The 7311-nt window shown below is 43.4% G+C and overlaps 1 pseudogene across 1 annotated transcript; it reads right to left on the bottom strand.

Moving 5' to 3' along the window:
• Nucleotides 1-832: 832 nt before the first annotated feature.
• On the bottom strand, nucleotides 833-1999 carry LOC100276852 (LOC109946005-like pseudogene; annotated as a pseudogene). The gene has a single exon (NR_160305.1). The product of NR_160305.1 is annotated as a protein-like pseudogene (transcript).
• Between the last annotated feature and the right edge of the window lie 5312 nt (nucleotides 2000-7311).

The raw sequence follows: 7311 nt of genomic DNA, 5'->3' as shown, positions 1-7311 counted from the left end.
AGCAACGACACCGCCGCTAGATAACGTACACGTCAACTTGCCTTTTATTGCCGCAATCCGAGACACAACATATACTACAACATTTTTATAAACCCACAGATTCACAAGTATATTCGCACACTGACCAATTCATACGAATCGTAAACTACTAGTCTCCAACTCACAATCACCATGCATTTACTCCCCAATCATGAACACATACATGTTTATCATACGAACAGAGCATTTCAATAATTATCCTAAAACAATTAACTCCATTACACAACTCATACACAAACCTACTTGACTTGCTTGAAGTGTCTACTCGAATCCGTGAGCACAATCACACATTATATGCGAGGCATAATTTAACGAACACAAAATACGCATTGACTCGATTCGACTTATAAATATTGAGAAAGCGATGACTACTTCGGCATGTCACCACCTCTCTAATTAAGCAAACACAATTTCCTACTTTGACTAAAACTTATAGATATTAAGCACGTTATTACTTTCTATGCGCAAATAAACCTCGACTTAGCACAAGTGACACCGATGGATTTTTACTAAACTCACCATGCGCATAACCTTGTCTCGCGTACAACCATATGGTGGCGTGCACTCGAGACACTTCAATCAACGTGGCGCGACCACTAATATATAAACTCCGACACTCATGTTTTAATAATTTATCCTCTACGCAACTAGCATTTTCTAAACTACTCGTCACATCAATAAATATACTCCCTAGATAATCATGAATCCCATTACAATGCATAAAACAATTATACTTTTCACATAAACGCATATCGATACATTTCTCAAAACTTAACCCGCATTTTGTAACTTAGTTTTTCGCATCAAACCACACATCACATATTTTTCCTACCAAGATATAAAAACATTAGAGTTCTTTTCTACTTCATTTTCCTCTCTACACGCTTCCATTCATACAAAAGTATTTTCACACACATAATCACACTTGCACATCATCGATCAAAACCTAATTAGACTCACTACAATTCGCACACATCAAATAACCTCTTGTTCTCCAATCGCAAACGCGATCCTACCAATGCGCATAACCGAAACATTTTACACACATCCATTCAAAATAATTAGTCGAGTCGACCGAGAGCGACATACATCGGCTCACCATAAACAAACCCAATCGGTGTTTGTAAGGACGATGGCGATTCCGATTTGTGCATCGCTCCGAGCATCCGACGAGCGTTGAACGACTTGCCTTCTCCACGCAACACACGGGGTTCCTCGCCTCCACAAAATAAAACAAAACAGCACATATACACAATTTAATCACCGGAGAACAATGCCGATGTGGAATCAAACAAAGATCATCGTCGTCTCACCGGGGTGAACGGCGTCGATGTTGGGGCTGCGCAGATCGAGCGAGCACGCGATGCAGGGGATTCGGGGCTGCTGTTTTGGATCGGCACCGCTGCGCAGCGAAGTTGGACGCCAAGACTGCGAGCAGGGGCTTCTTGCTGCTGCGCAAGGGAAAAAGAAGGAGGGGGAGGCGAGCAGAGCTGCTGCTCGGCCATGGGAGAGAGGGGGCGCTGGGGGAGGGGTGGAGCAGCGGCGCTGCGCAGGAAGGGCGCAAGGATTTGTGGCCATGGACAGGGAGGTTCGCAGGGGCGCCATGGACGACGGCGAGGAGGATGTCGCCGGGGAATGGGAGCTGCTGCTCCACGCCATGGACAGGGAGGGCGCTCGGCTGCTTCTCATCCAAGCAAGGCGAGCAACAGCAGGGAGCAGGGAGGTCGGCGACCACCATGGCTGGGCGCTGGTAGAGAGATGGGAGTAGGGGCCTCACGCCATGGGAGAGAGGGCACAGGGGCTTGGACGCCATGGATCCAGGGAGGGAGCTGGGCGCTCGGCTGCTGGGCAGAGGAGGGCGGCTGGGAGTGTGGAGGCGCCATGGGAGAAGGAGCTCAGCTCCAAGGGAAGAAGACACGCGCGAGGGAGAAGCTGCTGCCTGCTGGTGGCGGCTGAAAAAAGATAGGGGTGGGAGTGAATAAAAGCCAAGTGCAAGGGAGAGGGGTTTGTATTTATAGAGAAGCCCTAGGGTTAGGGTTTCTTAGTGGGCCTAATGGGTTGGGTTTTAAATGGGCTTGGCCCAAAACGTGTAATTCGGGCTGCGCTAAATATTTTCCGGAAAAATTCTCGTGCGGATTTCGTCAGTACGCGGAACAGAGTGAAACAGAGTTTCGACGAACGGACGATTGAGCGATCAATTCGGCCGAGAGTCTAATTTGATTTCGCTCGGCAACAATTTCCTACGCATGATTCGAAAATAAATTGTCTCGGGATACGACCAGCTTTCGGATTTTTAGTCCGAGAAGGCGAATCGTGACATTTAAAAATCGCAGTCGATACGGGGTTTCGAGTTCAGTTCGGACACGAAATATTTAGCCGAGTCGGATAAAATTGATTTGATGACGACATATTGAGCATTCCGTTTGAGAGTACGGAGTCGGATTAATTTTTGGACATAGATCGAACATCGATAAATCGGAGTCGGACACAGCTCGACTAGCAGCTATCGAGCGTTTGATTAAATGAGCTTTAGACGAGTTTTATAATTCGAGATCGATTATCGAGTTTGCATCCGTGCCGAGAATTAAAAGTTTTTAACACGCTCTAAAATTGGTTGTTTCTCGCGATCGATTAACTCTGAATTCGGTGAACTTCCAAGAGAAAGCCTGATAAACAGAGATAGGCACGATCGAGAAATAGAAATTTTTACTGAGCATCTGAGATTAGGATTAATCTCCCGACACAATGCGAAATTGACACCTGGGGTGTCACAGCCTTCCCCCTTAAACAGAATCTCGTCCCGAGATTCGAATGAGGATATTTAAGGGTGGAGAAGCATGTAACTCCCAGACTGAAGATAGATGCAAATTCATGAGATGGGATCTGACAAGATACTGGAGATAGATTTGGATAGAATATCGCGACATATCGAGACAAGATGCAGCGATCACCCTGAGAGAATGTTCACAAAAGAGAGCACATCGGTGTAGTCTTATAATGGATCACGACTATTGACCGCGATACCAGCGCGTGCCGAGCAGCTCAACCATGTGTGCACCATAGTAGGCTCTCGGTCTCGTCGCGGCACCATCAGTCCTTAGTCATGACACCATTACCAAACGTAACCAATGAAATCCACATAGCAAATATAGATGGAGCCTATGAGAGTATGGCTCAGAAAATAAGAATGTGATCGGAGTTGAAGCAGAGACTGCCGACAAAAGAGCATCGCATGAGAATTTTCTTTAACTCAAAGAACTATTTTATGATCATCACGGGGATTATCAGCCAAAGATTGATATGATATTTAATTTGAGGAGGAACCAACCATGAGATCGAGATTGATAAGCTTTTAGAGACATGAGAGAATTAAAGACAAAAGCAAAATCCATTGAACCGAATGGATACACTGTTTAGAGATACAGTTGCTAAAACAAGCGTCATGATCCTCGGAGAAAGGGGGTATGAGAATGACCAGAAATGAGAGATTTAGGCAGATCAACATCCGATACTTGAGAACGGGTTATAGCAGATAACCAGATAACGGGGCAGAATCAATTGGGGATCCCGAGATTCGAACGATAAAGCAAACATGATTCACAAGAAGAAGGATTACCAGATCCAGGCGAAAGGAGAGGTAGGCAAACAGGATCAGCTAGGATGATCGACAGAAACGCTATGAAGTTTTAGGGGCAAGGATTTATGGAAAGAAACATGGCCTTGATAGGGTTTGCGCAACTAGACACTAACAACAATTTTTTTTGACACTACGAGTGCACAAGGAAGCTTTAGCCGATTTAGGGGTCAAGCTATGGGAATCTACAAGTTGGGTAGGTGCAATTTCAAGTGTAAAACACACAAGGGCTAGAAACACCAAAACAAGCACGTGATTTGATTTTTTTTTGGGTTTCACTAGGGAACCACTAGATTATTTGGGGAAGAGGGTCTTTTTATGAGCAGGACAGACAACAATTTTTTTGAGGCAAAATGGACTGAACAACTATCGTACCTTCTAGAAAGCAAGGCAAGAGAAACACATATCACGACCTAGTCAAGGCTTACCAATCCGACACAAGGTAAAGCATTTCTTATAGTTTTCAGAACATAGCAGTACATCACATTATTCACAAGTTCTTGTTATTGGAATAAAGGTGAGAGAAGCATGTTGATGCACCAGAGACAATTATAATGCGACAATCATGATGCATGCTCATTCTAGTCGTCTTCTCAGACCTAACTAATTTTTTTCGAGTGCTTCTACAGCATCCTTATTAATAATAGTAATAGCCTTTATGGCCTAAATAACTAGCCACCTAGCTACCCATCTATTTCCTAAGGCTTCACGTCCTCGGTCTATACTTATCGTCCTGACGATCTATCCAACTTTGGTTTCTAAGCAAGTTTTACTTTAGAAAAGGTTGGTAATCATGACTTATTGACTTCTCTGTGATGGTATTCGCTCCGATACCAGCTGTGGCGGAACCGCCCGAATTATTCCAGCTTAAGTGCCCAAGTCACACCCGCAAGGGCAGCAACGCACTTAAACCAGAATAACCCGTCAGTCCCTCGGATCTAGTCCGACAAGGCCACTTATCCAGGATCGAATACCACTAGCTCACTCGAAGGTGAGGCACAGAGAAATACAATAAAACATAATACCACAAATTTAATAAGTATCATTAGTGATTACATTATCGGAGTTTCAGAAATAATAACCATAAGTTTTTAATGCAGCGGAAATAACTAACGGAGAAAACCGAGTAACATGGCGAAGCCTGGCCACGCTACTCCTCCTGGTCCTCTCCTGCGGAAGCAATAACCCACTTGACCGTCTATCCCGGTGGCAGGGATGGAGGCCAAGTCACATCAGCAACCAATCACCCTAAGGGGTACCTGCAAAAATTGTGCCACAAGCAAGGCTGAGTATACTAATACTCAGCTAGACTTACCCGGTGTGAGGAGTCTACTCCTCTACCTCTAGACATGCAGCTGTTTGGCTGAGGGGTTTGGTTTGCCAAAAGCACTAGCTGAGTCTAAAATCAAGTTTTAGCTTTTCAAGTTTTAGTATGATCCTTTTTTTAAACTAGATGTGTACCTAGCTTGTCATACATGGTATCAAACATTTTATCAATCAACATCTTTTGCCAGTCATCTCATTTCCACTTATTACTCAATGCAGTACAATGGATCAAGCAGTCTCATTAGCTGCGAGAAGCAGACGATTCGAATCGAGTTTTTATCCTTGCAAGGTAAACCTAAACACACGACATGTAGGGGCACTCCGTCCCCACACATATCAACCGTCCCCATCGATTCCCCGTCAGCAGATCAGGGCTCACCGCCTTGGCGTACAATGCCTCACTGACCCCGACTGGCCGTCGTGCAGTGACCGCACTTGTACCCACCATAACCGGAATGGGAGACCTCGTCTCAGGTCGCGTGAGGGGATATGTCCACTGCCAGGTTCACTCAGGTACTAGGCTTACCGATTTACCATATTTCTCGGCATGTGCTTAGTACGTTCAAACGCTTGACACAGGTATCCGCACGTTAATCCTTATTCCATTTTCATCTCGTAGACCACGCATCCCCATGGATCCGTGTCCACAGACCAACATCAGTATGATATGAAAGTGGGTACAATCAATGTCCTGACCTCGCGCGAGTGCTAGAAAAATCACTCGACTTCTACCGAGATCCCTATTTAATAAAGCAGCTACTCGACCTAGCATACTAGTATTCATCTCAATAGGAATCCTGAGTTCATGCAACTAAGGTTTCAGTCAACTCCTACACTTAAGTGCACAGTACAAGCCTACAAACATTAAGTGCAGTAAAATAGCATATATAACGGTTATGCATAAAACCGAGGCTTGCCTTTTTAACACATAGGTAGTGTTTGCTGGGGGAGGTACTCGCTTGGCGAGCATCCACTGGTTAAGTCCATCCTTCCTTGTGTCGTCCACCACGGCATCTCGTGGTTGGCACCACATCACTGGCTCGATCATCATCTCTCGGTCCTATATGAGGTGCAAGATGCATATGTATGAATATAATGAAAGTAGCACAAAAATAGCACAAGGTATACCAAGACACAGTGGCGAACTAAACATTAGTTAGTAAGACACTGCAACAACCACATGTTCGCTTTAGTTATCTACACATTATCGACGTTCAGCATCAACACCATTAAAAAGACGATAACATGTTTGTTTATTTACGCAACACAATAACAACATCACAAGTACGCGCATTTTATTTATTTGGACATGGCTTTTCATTAGTTCCCCTATTGATCGCGCAAAAGCATCATCGAGCACACAAGTTCACTAGAGGACATAGGCATCAATGTCTATGGAAACTCCTATATCACAATCAACTAGAGAAGAAACATATAAAACAAGACACACATGTCATCTCTAGCTTAACCATGACAAGTCTACATTACTTAAGAGCAAACCAAACATTTTTAGCCAAACGGGTGAACTAACAATCAAATGAGCACTAGCAGAATTTTAGGACAGCAATACAGCAGTTGTTTGTTTTAATCATAACTTTTCAAATATTAATCCAAAACTAGCAAACTAGGACTTTCTGGAAAGCTTACAAAGTGAACTACAACTTTGGTATTTTTACCTCCACAGGATTCAGCTGTTAGCAAGGTCAAAAAGTGCAATTACAGCAGCACTGTCCAGATTTGGACAGATTCTGACTTGCAACTTCATAAATTCACAACTGAAGATTCAGGCATCCAAACAAAGTGATCCTGGACTTTCTGGAAAGCTAATTAAATGTTCTACAAATTATTTATAAACATCCCTGGCTGGTTTGGCATGTATCAAGGGTAAAACATACTATGAAGGCTGTGCTGTCCAAAACTGGACAGATTCAGTCTTCACACTTAAAACACATGTAACTAAATCTTCAGACCACCAAAAATAGTGATCCAAGACTTTTTGGAAAGCTTGGCAAAAGCACTACATAACTTTTATAATCACCAAAAAGTGATTCCAGGTTTATTCAAATCAAACATTACAGTTTTTGAAATCTGTTCTGATAGAGGACAGAACACAGCAATCAGTTTGAAAAATTCATAACTCTTAAACCGTCAGGCCTATAGTTATGAAATTTTAACACAAGCAAGATCAGAAAAGCATCTACAACTTTCTTATAAGGACCATGAACAGATTGCAACATTAAATTGAGCAAACAATGCAGTTTCTGAAATCTGTACAGAATTTGGACAGATTCAGTTACTGAATTTGTAAAAAT

This window comes from Zea mays, chromosome 7 (assembly GCF_902167145.1).
Source record: "Zea mays cultivar B73 chromosome 7, Zm-B73-REFERENCE-NAM-5.0, whole genome shotgun sequence".
Lineage (NCBI taxonomy): Eukaryota > Viridiplantae > Streptophyta > Magnoliopsida > Poales > Poaceae > Zea > Zea mays.
Note: the sequence above shows the minus strand (reverse complement) of the source record. Positions and strands in the feature narration are given on the sequence as shown.